General features: G+C 36.8%; 1 protein-coding gene across 2 annotated transcripts in view; it reads right to left on the bottom strand.

The window, feature by feature from the left end:
- UNC5C (unc-5 netrin receptor C) overlaps positions 1–14,449 on the bottom strand; it is a 344,814-nt gene that overhangs the window by 128,249 nt on the left and 202,116 nt on the right. The window lies entirely within an intron of this gene.

The raw sequence follows: 14,449 nt of genomic DNA, 5'->3' as shown, positions 1-14,449 counted from the left end.
ACATGTTTACTCTCAGAATCCCAAAGAAAGACAGCTTCACTTGGCATATGCATCAAGGTTGAGAGAGAGAGAGAGAGAGAGAGAGAGAGAGATGTAATTATAGAGCAGGCTTGTAAGAGAGCCTCCTTTATGACTCTGAGCAGATATGTGGTATGCAGCAAAAAGTTCATGACTGTTTAAAATCTTCTACTGCAAAGGAAATGCCAAATGATGGTCTAGATCAACATTTCATTTATGATGCTCTAGGTCATAGATCCAAGGGCTTGTTTTGTAGGCTCATCCTCATAGTGGGCAAATCTATGGGACTTTCGGGACTCTAGCTCTCCTATGATACCTCTTTTTTTTTTCACTTTAAAAAATTAAAATGCTTTTTGACATTAATATTTCTTTTTGTATAATTAAGATAACAGTGTTATGGGTACATTAAGGATAAACAGATCAGTGGCTGAAAGCACATGTGGGGCTTGCTATGGGCACTCTGTCTCTAGGAAGGTGCTATGGTGAGGAGAAGGGGACAAAAGCGGAAGTGAAAATGCAGATAATGTACAAAGAAACATGTGTGCCCCTGCAATAAACAAATAAGAATGAGGTAATAGTGCAGCCAGAACAGAGGTATTAAGATGAGAATAGAACACTACTTTCTCCTTGGTAATTTTCATACTCCCATTACATCCTACAACTTTGTAAATAAAATTTATATCACTTGATCTACCTGATAAATATCAATCCATCCCCCTCGAAGCTTCCTGCTGTTCAGAATGTTTTCAGGTTTGTTGTGGAAATCTGGTGTGTAGATGAACTCCTAGCAATACCGTGAAGTAGCACCCTATTAAGACAGAAGGGACCTGGGCTTCCGTCATGTTGGAGGATGCCCACTATTTCAAATGTTCTTGATAGAAAGGTCACTACTTAAAAAAAAAATAACCACAAGGCAAAGTAAAATAAGCTGAAGTAAAGTTCGGAAGGTAAAAGGGGCCACATGAAGTCTTACCAAAGGTTCGTGTTTTACATAAAGCCGCAGTTGGAGCTTCACAGAGGGAATCTCTGTACTTTTTATTTCGGGTTCAGAGGATTTACATGCTCTTTCTAATGATCTGAGCCTTCAGCTCCGAGTAATGTATCCCAGTCCCCAGCGCAGTGCTCATGCAAAATTGAAGCACTTTGGAGGCAGTTTAGTGGCTGCAGATGAATCTCAATGTGCAGGAAAAGGCATAATGGCTATTTAGCACTTGCGAGGAGAAGCTGAGGAAATCAGGGGGAAAAATCTATTGAACTTGAGCCATCTGGGAAGCCAACTGAGAGAAGCTACATTCGCACTGTGTTTGCATTCCCATTGTGTTACTAGCCAAGCAAAAACACACATGCACGTGTGTGTGTGTGTGTGTGTGTGTGTGTGTGTGTGTGTGTATGTGTGTGTGTGTGTGTCTGTGTACAAATGTGTGCACATGGAGGAGAGCATTATGGAGTGAAGACTGGTCCTTGCCTACACTGGCAGTTTGATGTGGCTTTGGCAATACATGGGAAAATGTCATCATGAGAGTTTTCATGTCTTGATGAGATGGAGACTGGTACAGGGCAGGGTTGGCACAGATGCTGTGGGCATGAGGAAAATGGGGGCTATGTAGGGCCAGAATGAGCAGCTCCTTTCCTCTCTCTGGCTCAGAGTGTAGCAAGGCAGATCATAGGCGCTTAGGGAAGCTGATACCAAACATTAGAAGACAGTTGCCATCTGTTATAGTTGTACTTAAAAATAGGAAGCAAAGCAGGAACACAAGGCACGCAGGTGCTTTTGCTTTGATGCTCCACCACTTGCCGTGACTTTTGCTGAATACCTACTTGGTAACTATACCATTGCTTTTGCAGTGCTTTAACAACATAATGTCTCTTGTTTGCTGCTTTTTTGAGCTGGGTTGTATGTCTCCATCAACAGAAAGAATGTGAGACAAATAAGCAGGAACATAAATGGCAGATATAGGGAAATATCTACTCTGTTTCCACCCCCAAAAATTATCATGCTAAATGGTGCACACGCGCGAGCACACACACACACATACAGGCACACACATACACAAAGAAACATCTATGCTGGAATACCTAGATCTGTTAAAGCAACACTTTGTGGCATGTAGCCTTTGAAAAAAATCATCAATACAACAATATTATATCCTTCCTGGATCATTTAGGTGAGCACCGAAGCCTACAGCAAGTGTCCTCATAGAAGATTCACAGAAGACAGACACAGGGTAGGAAGTGAAGACTGAGACAGGGACTGCACTGATGCGGCCACAAGCTCAGGAGAAGGAGAGGATGAGACACAGGATGCCTGTTCCTCCTGAGTCAGTGTGGGAAGAAGTGTGCTTCTGCTCCATTCCCCACTTCTAGCCTGTGAGAAAAGAAACTTCGGTTGCTTGAAGTCACCACATTTGTGCTAATTCATGGCATCCGGGCTACTAAACAAATATGGCAACTAGAGGGGTACCCCATCCATCACCACATACAGAGTGGCCAAGAGAGTCTGACAGAGCAGAAAGTGAGGACAAGCTGTCTGCCAGGAAGTGGTTTTTCTGGTTTCACAAATGCCCACCCAAGTGGGTGTGGGGAGGCAGCTTCTTATTCGTTAGCATCATCCCACACACAGGACACCATTGTGTAGGACCATCCAGGTTGTAGCTATAAAAAGAGGCCTGGCATAAATCTCCTGCCATCCCTAGGCTTGCCCTGCTCAGCACATTCCCCTGGGTTTTTCCACATAGAGATTTGAATTCACTTCACATTGAGGGCCCTCACTTTCTTAAGAAGGCAGCTTGTTGTCCCTCAGTCTCGGAAGCTTAGTAGGTAGAGACAAGGGATATAAAACTGAAATAAGCAGAGGCTCTCTCCCTTGTAACTTTATGAAGTGACTATGGGTCCCACAAATGTATTTATTTGGACTGCGGGAGAACTCAAGCAAATGTTAGAACCTGCCTTTTCCCTCTTATTACTTTCACCTATCTTGGCATTTTTCTGTGTCCTCTACACTGAATGTCCTTTATAGTGCCTAGGTTATTTCTCTGCTTTCAGTTCCGACAAGTTTTCAGTTCATTCGTAGCTTTCGAACAGACTATATGCATGCATACTGCTTACGAAACACTTTTACATAATGTCTCTTGCTTGCTGGTTTTCAAGCTGGGTTGTATGTCTGTATTTAAAGCAGATAGGCAGACACACAGACAGCAGATATAGGAAAATATCTGCTTTGTTCCCAATAAAATTATCATTAGTATTTGTGCCTAGTATTATTGTATATTGTTATGACGTGTTAGTTGGTATCTCCGGGAGGCCTCTGTTTTCTGAAGGGAAATGGAGAAGCATTGGATCTGGGGCAGAGGTGAGCCAGGGAGTACTGCGAAGAGTGGAGGGAGAGGAAGCTATGATCGACATGTATGAGAGAAAAATAAATAAATAAACAATCATTAGAACATAGGTCAGGACATAGGTGTCTGGACACGTGCTTCCTGGTGTCTGTCAAGTGCAAGGAGGGTTAATCACATTGTTTCTTCTCCCTTTTTCCTTCACTTTCTGGGAAATTTCTTCCAGAACAGATTTCTATAATTAGGTTAAAACTTCAATGAAATTAGGATTGAATACAAGACTTTCCTCTTATTATAAATTGGTTTTTTTATTGCTAGATATTATGTTTCCTACAGGCTGTGCTCGCTTTTTATGCCAAACACACTGGTACTTGGCAAGTTGTAGCCATCATGTTATACATGCTGGCTTTGTATTTCCAAGTGCACTTTTTAGAGGATCTGGCAAGAGTGGCTATTTGAGCAGGCATGGTGAGAAGGGTCTGCCTAGCAGTCTAAGGGATAACTGAGGATTGCTGGCAAGTTGGGGCGAAGAGCAAGATACAATCTAGTCAAGTCATTCCCCTTCCTGTTAGCATTAGCCACTAGGGGTGGAATTTGTAACTAAAGCTATTCTCTATTTCTTCTTTAGAGGCTCCAGATTATCTTAGGTGAAAAGAAGAGAACCTAGCATCAGGATTTTGAACAACTCACTGAAGAAATAGTAGGCACTAAGATGAATAAAAACACTTAGATGAATGAAAACAATTTATCTCCTCAAAGAACAACAGCATGGGTGGTCGTCCCATCATTATCAAGCAAGTTTGTTTATATGTAGTAAATATGTACAGACACTAAAAATATTTTTATGTATGTATGCTACTAGTGTGCATGCTTCTATATGTCCAAGTGTATGTGTGTGAAAGAATAATCTCACATTTCATTGCATAGGTATTGTCTACCTTGGTTTAAGTCTACCTCTGGCCCAAGCTTTCCCAATTAGGCTAGGCTGGTGGGCTGAGGAGTCCCAGGGATCTACCTGTCTCTGCTAATCCATTGCTGGGATCCCAGTCACATACTACCATGCTTGGCTTTATTTTTACATGGGTTTGGGGCCTTGAACTAAGGTTTTCAAGCTTATGTGGTGAGCAATTTACAGACCAAGCCTTTTCCTTACATCCTCAGAAAAGAATAGTAAATTTGCAGATATGATTCTGTGAGTTTCAGTAAGCTGAATTTCTTTTTGAGCTGAAGTTATTTCTTCTGTAAGTGCCTTAAACAGGATGCCTTATCTCTTTCATGTCTTTTTCCCAAAAAAAGAAACTACAAGCAACCCTCCTTAAAGCCCTGTTTCACCCGAAGGTTAGATTGGAAAAAAAAAAGAACTACAGCTTCTGACAATACTGTTATTCTCACTTTGAAGTGGGCATTTTTAAACTAGAAGGCACAGCAGATGCATGGCAACTGGGCAAATGGCAATTTTGCCATGGCAACACAGTCACTAATGTTGTTCATAAAAGCCCTGCTTTGGTATCAAGTAACCCAGATGAAGAATGTCCTTGGATACTTGATTCTCGCTGTAGCCCCTGGGTGGGCTTGAGGGGTGTGACTTGATTTTTCTCTGGATTTATGGGCACACATACCCACATAGACACAATCATGCATACAATCACATTTTTATGTACATGCATGTTTTAGACTAAATCATTTTAATCAAGGCTTTTTTTCATTTATTTGAGGAAAAGAAGAACACTAGATGACAAAAGTTCTTGTTCTTAATGCTAATTTGGGAAGAATGTTTTTATTGCCTTAAAAACTCTCACTATACATAATTCTAGAAAACTTTTGTTTTTCTCTAATAAACACAGCTTGATAAAACAGCACTGAAACATGTAACACTTTCTTTTCTTAACAATCCTGTTGTAGCCATATTTTTTCAATAAGTGATTGCTATTAAAATGTTCTATGTAATATGCAATTTTCACAACAGAAATAGTGTAGCTCTGCAAGTGTACTGTAGTTAGGGTTTGTCAGTATATATGCATAGTTTATAAGACTGAAATTTTCAAATTGATCTTTGCAAATATTAGAATTGTAAAATGTGAACAGAATGAATCCAAGCATGTAATCTAAAAAATACTGGGCACCCGCTTTTGTTTGTATGTTTGGAAAATAGATGCAGAGGTCATATTTGCAAGCAATATAGGAACTTAAGCCATCTGCCAAGTAGAGGGTCCATTTAGGGATAAAAGGGAAAAGGGAAGTAGAAATCACAATTAAATCTCCGGTTTGGTAACTCTAACTGAATTGGATTTTTGTGATGGCAGTTGAGACTATGTCAGCCATGTTAACTCATGTGTTAAAGACTTGTTTCAATCGATGGGAAATAAAGATTAATCAACTGTAAATAGTAACAAGCAAAGAGTAAGCAGAAGTATCTAATTCAGGATAACTGGTTTTCTCTTATGACTATCTGGCAACTACTCTCTTGTGAAGTTATAAGATTGACTCCATGGGAAAACCTTTTTGTACTACATGGATCCTTATCAATTTTCTATTTTGATTTACCCAGCCCTGGGGCTAGCTTCATAATGCAAAGGAAAAACCTGTTAGTTTCTGGTACTGAAGTGAATACCTTTGAGAAGGAAGTCAAATGAATAATTGACATATTCCAAAATCATTTATTTTCATTGGCAGACAACTATGTTATGCATAGATGTGTCTGTGCTTGCAGGGGCAATAAACCCATAACTCAAAATTTAAAAGTTGGGGTATAAGGTTCAAATACACTTCCCAAATTTTGTACATCATCTACAGAAAGTTAAACAAAACAAATATAGCTTTCTTTTAACATGTTCACTTTGTTAGAGCGTGTTGAGTTTAAAATGATTGTGGAGAATTAAAAAATAACTTGATGTATCCACCAAATATACAAAATAACCCCTCCTTACAGAAGACTGAGCTACTTAATGTAGTCATCAAATCACATACTTATGACACAGTACAGACTAATCACAATTAGAATATTCACAAAATTTCAGTTACCTGAATTTAGCAGAGTAATTATAATCTCCCAAAACAAATGTTCACTGACCATTTCTTGTGTTTGATATCTTATGCTTTTAACTTTTGAAGACAAACATTTTCCAAATTGTGGGCCATAATACATCATTTTAATATAGCTTAAGAGATATTTAACAGAAAGATAATAAATAGCAGATAGATAAATAATGATAGATAGTGGGTAGATAGGTAGAATGGTAAATCGATAGATGATAGATAGACAAACAACTAGGTGAAAAACATACAATTATTATATAATAAAATTTATGATAAATGTTTTTATACAGAAAAATGGTTATATGTTGGTGCTTTCTCGTATGTTACACTATTATTCATATAATGGATAATATTATTAACATAATGGAGCAAATGAAATGAAGACATATTAGCTTCATTTTTACAGAAAGATGCATTTGTAATACTTCTTGAGTAAGCGTCTTCATGAACAAGAAAGATTTTGACAGAATCAGGAGGCAGGACTGGTTTGAAGAATATTTCATCCAACTTATAGTTTCTAAGCTAAGTATCCACCTCAAATAACCATGGAGCTTGAACAGTAATAATCACAGATAGTACCCTTGATTTCATGGAACATGCTTTTCACACTGAAGAGGAAAGGTAAATTGGATGCGTGTATGTGACAAGTATCTTTCTCCAGCAGTGAAAATTACTCAGAGAACAGAATGTGACTAGACTTAACTTTATGAAGCTCCATGTGATGTAATAGGCCCAGGAAGTCAAGAGAATAGAAAGTCAGTTACAGTCTATTTCATGACAAGCCTGGATCATACCAAAACATTCCTGTTAAAGTTAATGGCTACCACAGTTCTCTTAAGCAAAAATCCCTATGATTCTAAGAAATAGCAATGTAACATAAGAGTCCATGTGAATACAAAACTATCAATATGACCATCACTTACTTCCCTTTGACAATGTCACAGTAGCTTTTCTTGATCATTTCCCAGTATGGCAGTAAGGTCTCATGACATTTTCATAGAGGTTCACTTGCATAATAGTTGGCTTTTCCCCCCCAAAGTATAATGTTCCTAGACTTTCACATGCTAAGATTAATATAATATGGTATTTATAGACCATACTGTATTCATGTTTCTCCAAGAATTATGCATAGAAGTCCAACTCCCTAGGTGAAGGGATTGAAGTTGGGGAGAGAGGTTTTGAGAGGTCCTTTGGTCAACAGAAGACTGATGTCCTCATAAATGACAACTTGGTTAGATGCCACTTGTGAAAAAGCAGACACTCCATAGACACCAAGTCTTTACAAAGCCTGCTCTTGGGCTTCTGGTTTTTAGATCTGAGAAACAGCTTTCTATACAATCTACTTGACAGTGTTATTTTGTTAGAGTGGTGCAAGAAGACTGAGATAACTTTATACTTTCCCCTAAAGAGGAATATAATTATTATGGAATTTTTAAAAAATGTTCAACTACATTGCATTTATTCATTCATTCTTTTATTTTACAAAATAGCATCTACTAAGGTAATTCAATAAATATATATAAGAGGAAAATACCAAGCTGTCCTATGACATAGAAGATGTAATAGAGAGAATCATCAGGATAAGACTAGGGAAACTGATGAGGAAGTGATTAGAAAACTAGAAGGTTAAGCCAGGCATGGTGGCACACTCCTTTAATCCCAACACTTGGGAGGCAGAGGCAGGTGGGTCACTGTAAGTTCGAGGCCAGCCTGGTCCACAAAGCAAGCCTAGGACCGCCAAGAAAACACAGAGAAATCCTGCCTGGAAAAAAAAAACTAAAAACAACAAACAAACAAAACAACAATAAAAAACGAACAAACAAAAGACACCACAAAAACTGAAAGAAAAGAAAGAAAGAAAGAAAGAAAGAAAGAAAGAAAGAAAGAAAACTAGAAGGTATCTCCAGGAGCACACAATTTATGCTACAGATAAAGAAAAGACATTCTAGATTTTAATATTTATTGATTAATATTAATATGTTTATATTTTGTGTATGATACATAGGTGTGTGTATGATATATGGGGCACATAGGCCAAAGGGTATATTTGGAGGTCACGACTAATTTTTAGAGTCACTTTTCTCAATGCAACTTTAAGAAGCCTCCAGAGACAGAAGGCACATCACCAAGTTTTCATGGCAAACATCTTTACTCGCTGAGCCAACTTGTTGGCCCACATTCTAGACTTCTACAAAAGAGCAATCACTTGATGCTATGCTTTAGGCTGATAAAGACCTGAAGGTTGGACTGCTGACGGGATAGGCTATGTCTAAGAAGGTGTAGAGAAACACCCAAGTTATCTAATAGATATATGGTAAAGGCTTCTGCTTAGTGAGAGAAGTAAGACTTTAAAATAGCTGGCTTTGAATCCTAGAGAAACACCTTCTTTAGTCCTCCCCATCCACAAATAAAGATGTATATCAAGACATCTTGAAATATTCTGCCTTAAAAGAAAAAAAAGAAAGGCTAATTTGGAAAAGAACAGGGTATTTGTTGATCTTGTTGGATGGCAAAATAACTGTTTTTTGTTTGTTTGTTTGTTTGTTTGGTACTAGATGAAAAGATAAAGTATATCACAAATAACGCAAGAAAAGAAAGAATAAGTCAACTGAGTTGGGCCCAGTGTGTCTATGACAGGCCCTTGGTGAGATTTGGAATAGAAGCAATGTACTTCTATGGGTAGCTAGCTAGAGAGTCTCTGCATTACTCTAAAATATTTTTTTTTTCTTGTTAATGCTCAACTTTTGCTAACTGGCCCAAGGCCGAACACCTTCAAGAATGAAATGAATCAAATCTTAGCCCCGAGTTAACCCCATTATATTAAAGGATCACAGAGGACTCTGTGCAGAAGAATGACAACCGCAAGGACAGTTATGGAAGCACAGAGAGCACGCAATAGCTGCCTTTCTTAGATGGTGCTGGGAACTGGACTCAAAGCCTCAGGCATGCCGGAATTATTGCACCACAGGTCCAAGAGGGCAAAGGAGTTGGTGTCGACATCCTGGTCCTGATTGTGTCTTGTGGTGTAATGTAGGTGTGCTGGGCGTGGGGTGGGGGTAGGGTGTTGTGGGGATTAGCTTCTTTATCCTGCTGAGCCTTTGTTTCCTTATTCATAAAAAACAAAACAAAACAAACAAACAAAGAAAACACCCAGAACCCATTTCATGTAAAGTCTATGGGATGCTCAAAGAGCATAAGACATACAAAAGGCTCAGTTTAAGAGTCAGAGCACTTCTTATTATTGTATGTTGGTCTTACAGACATTTCTGCTAATTTGAGAATAATTAAAGGTGAAGGGAGAAAAACCTCAAAGATTATTACAATTTCAAAACAACTGTGGCTTTCTTAACTCCCCGGCTTCTTCTTGGAAGAAAAATATTTGCTTTTTTCACGTGGAGGATTTTAGGTGCCATGGAAACAAGAGTTGAAAAGACTTTAAGTAAATAGAAAGCAAGCCGCAGAGTCTTGAGTTTTTCTCGAAAATCTAACTTTAAAAGTTTAATCAGACCAACATTTCTATGTGATTTGGGGGCTAGATAGATGGTTCGGTAGTCAAGAGCAGTTGATGCTCTTGCCGAGGACCTGGGTTTGGTTCTTGGCACCCAATGTGGCTCACAGCATTTGTAACTCCAGTACTAGAGGATCAGATCCTTTCTCCTGATCCGCACAGATACCACATGTAGGTGATGGCCACATGTACAGGCAAGGAAGACACTCATACACATAAAAGCAAAATAAATACTCTAATGAGATTTTGAAGGCCATCTAGGAATACTTTACTGTGTCACCACGTCAAGACTTTTTGAATAATAAATACTATAAACATTTAATTTCATTTTCTCTAATTTTTTTCAGACATTTTTAAATGATGAAAAAGCAAACAATAAGTGTAGTGTGGGCTTTAATCATTAGGCTTCATTTTGATCAATGATATACCTTTGCTAAATGAATGAAAACAACAATTTGTTTCATACCTGAGAGGAGGAGGGACTATACAGTGGTTTCAGAACTTAAGAGCAACACTAATTTTTTCTGTTTTATTTTGTTTGAAACAGGGTCTCAAGATACAGCCAAATGCGACCCTGAACTCACTAAGTATCCCAGGCTTTGCCTCGAAATGACCACAATCCTCTTCCCTTGGCCTTCTGAGTACTGGGACTGCAGATGTAAGCTACTAGGCAAGGATTAAGTGGAAGAATTCTTAAGAGCTCTGCTCTTAAAAATGTTTATTAATTTTTCAAAATGAAAGTATCTTTGCAAGAGGCTTTGTTGAATCCAATAAATTGTTCTTAATCACAGGAAATGTGATTTATTCTAAATATGTTTTCATATGTTGCTCTAAAAAAGATATATCTATAAAAATGAATGTGTTTGCAATGACTTTTGTCTGTTATGTCATTTAAGAACAAATTTGTGGATTTTTAAAAGACACTAAAACATTTCTGTTTTGCAATGTATTTCAAGACTCACTATATCCTAAATTTCTTGCTATTAAAAAAACCACCATGGTCTCCTCAAAATAATAAAATCAGAATGTTAAAGGACAGAGCTGAGGACCCAAGTTGCAGGAGAATCTAGTTTTATGAAAACATATAAGCAAGCAAAGAAAACCCACAACAAATTCTATTCTCACTCCATTCTCCAGGTTTTTTAATCTCAAAAGATGCCAAAGAATTCTAATATAAGAGACCAAGACATTTCTACATAGTTTTTCTAGATTGAAGATTTATGATAGCTGGCAGAGAGTGCAATAACATGGTGTGGGCTGCTTAGGGGATTTCATTATTTATGATGAAAATAATATATTCAAAGGAAAAAAATCGAACAATAAAAGTCTCAACTCATCACCCTAGATTCTTAGCTGTCAACTTCTTGGTGTGCATTTATGCAGAAGATTTCAATTTATATACAAAAGTATGTATATCTTTTTTTTCTTTGCACATGGTAATAAACAATGGGAATGTTGTGTTGTATTTTGCTCTTTGTGTTCAATTTTATTTGACAGAACTTTGTACAGCTTCACAAGTAGAAAAACTTCACTTAAAAAACCCACAACATTATAGTAATCTATTCTACAAATGAACATAATCAACAGTGCCCAGTGGGTGACTTGCAGTGGTAACTCGTTGTGTATGTCCAGAATTTTACTTGTAGGAAGTACCTAGATTTGCTTACTGAGAAGAAAGGAATATACATATTTTACTATTTGTGCTATTTTCATACTGGCATTGCAATTTATGCTTCAGGGGAAAAACATGTTTCAAACTAGATAACATCTTCTTAGATGCCTATTTATAATTAGCATTTCTTTCCCTATAATCCTATGTTCAAACACTGGTTGGTTTTCTTTTGGGTGCTGGTACATTTTCTAAAATATTATTCAAAAAATATTTACATAGTAACTAAGTTATCTCTTTGACTTATATTCATTAATGTTGATATAAGTTTGTAAAAATATTCTTCTTGGATCTGTTTGTAGTATTTTAAAATTCAATTTCATAATGGTTTCCTATAGGGCTTTTTTATTTTGTGTTTTAATTTAGAAGACTTTGTTACTGAACCTCAGTAAAACCCAACAAATGGTCAAAATAATCTCGATGGTGGTTATGATGATGATGGTGGTGGTGGTGATAGTATTGGAAGTGATTATGGTGGTGGTGGTAGTGGTGGTGGTGATGGTGGTGGTAGTGATGTTAGTGGTTGTGTTGTTGTTGTTGTTGATGGTGGTGGTGGAGATGGTAGTGGTATTGGTACTAGTTGGGGTAGTGATGGTGGTGGTGGTCCTGATGATGGTGGTAGTAATAGTGGTAGTAGTGATGGTGGTGGTGGTGGTGGTGGTTATGGTAGTAGTGTTGGTGATAGTGGGGTGGTGATGGTGGTAGTAGTGATATTCCTGGTTGTGTTATTGCTGGTAGTGGTGGTGATGGTGGTAGCGGAGTTAGTGATAGTGGTGGTAGGGGTGTTGGTGGTCGTGTTGTTGCTGTTGTTGTTGTTGATGGTGGTGGTGGTAGCAAAGATGGTGATGTTAAGCTGTAACACCTAGAACTTACTCTAACTAATGCAATAGGATGCTTGGTTTGTGTATCTGTTTCTCTCCTTTCCAACTTTCTCCTTGCTATCTCAATGCGTGTAACAACCAACTCTTTTTTAACTGATTAAAACAGCCATTATTATATTCTTTACACTTTGGAGTATTTTGGTATTTTATCTAACCAAATATTAACTGTTAGTCTATGTTTTGTCTTCTGCGATGGGCAATCCTCTTTAATGTCTTTTATTTTATGTTTATAAAGATACTTAGTACTTCTATTTCAGGTTTCACTCAGCTACACTTAGAAGTTACTCTACATAAAAGTATGGTAATCTTACAAAATCACTTATAAATGACATGAATCTCAAAATTATTTATCCCTTTTATTCAAGAATAATACATACATACGTGTATGTGTCTCTGTGTGTGTATGTGTGTGTCTGTTTTCACAAAAAATTTTTATAACTGGGTAGAATTTGAATTTTTTCTTTCTAAATCTGATGTGTATTGCAGTGGTAGAACCTAGGCCTACCATGCATGAGGTCTTGGATCTATCCCCAGTATCATGAAAAAAAACCCTCAACTTCATAACTACATAATATCTTTTACATTAATATCATAGGTGACCTGCCTCATTATATTTGAATTTGAATTGGCTATCTGTGCATAGAAAAACTAATGAGTTATACTACTTTGACCAGCTAAATTTCTGTACATCCAATTTTGTACTTTTTTTTTGAAACTGTGGGTTTTCTATATATACAAAATTATGACATATGACATAAATGATAATTTTCCACTTTCTTTGTAAGTTTTACACATCATGATGATCTGTGGTAGCTAGGACACTTGTTAACAGGTTAGAATGAGTCACTCAGTACTAGTGTCTGTAGACACCTTCCTCTTACATATGTAGACTGGCAACATGAGAATGGTCACTAACTTTTCGCAAAGTTTCATTTGGAAATAAAAGCCAACAAAAATGACATTACATTTTATTCTTTCTTGATCTCAGGCACTGGGACTTTTTCTTTAATTCTCATGTACCCATCCTGAGTTTAAACAAAAGTGTATGATAATTTTTAGTTTGTAGATACTTAAATGGTAATTTTAATTATTGATATACATGTAATTAATTTTGTGTGTAGAGCATAGAAAAACCAGTATTTGCATGAGAATGTGTGTTTTTTGCTAATGTATTAAGAAGTTATCAGAAGTTCTATTTTATTTATAATCTTGGTATATATACATTTTTATTAATAAAGACAAGCCTAAATACATTGTGATTCTCATTTTTATATTTGCACTCATCATTAAAAGCTTTTGTATTTAAAATCTTTACAAATAAATGAGCTGAAATCAATAAAATTCAGTTCACTTGAGATTTTTGTCAACATCTGGTAGAGTAATTTTCTGAGTAATTAGATGAAAGAGTGAGGCATTTGCCTGATGTAAGCTTGCCCATGATTGGATGATCAGTTATTTCTGCAGTCCGCAGCTTACAGCCAGTGAGCATACTGATGAATAAATGACCAGCAATTATGTAGAGCTGCTACTTGATTTCCTGGCACCACTTATATTGTGTAAATATATGTTCCTCATGTTCTGTAGAGTTGTCTCTTCTCAGTTAATAGCCTAGTCTGCCTTTAATTACCTTTTCTTCAAATGATATTGTTGTTGGGGACATTGAAGTAGGTACCTGTCATATGATAGTCTGTCCTTGTTTTGGATTAAGCCAACAGGTAGGCACAAGTAGGAATTATTTGTGATCTTGAAAACCTGAATCTGTTTTTTTAAATAGATATTTGTGAAAGATAAGATGTAAAACTGTTTCCCATTTCTGTCATTTTATTTTCCTTTTATTTTAGAATGTTAATATTACAGATTTAGATCTGAGTTTTTAAAGTGCTATTCTCTCTCCTGAAATTAACTATACTTAAGCTCTAGAATAAACATATCTACCTTTTTAATTTAAAAGAAATATAAGATATTACATAACTATTTTTAATTACTAATTGTGAAATAAAACATC

Source organism: Acomys minous (assembly GCF_964271855.1).
Source record: "Acomys minous genome assembly, chromosome: 14".
NCBI lineage: Eukaryota > Metazoa > Chordata > Mammalia > Rodentia > Muridae > Acomys > Acomys minous.
Note: the sequence above shows the minus strand (reverse complement) of the source record. Positions and strands in the feature narration are given on the sequence as shown.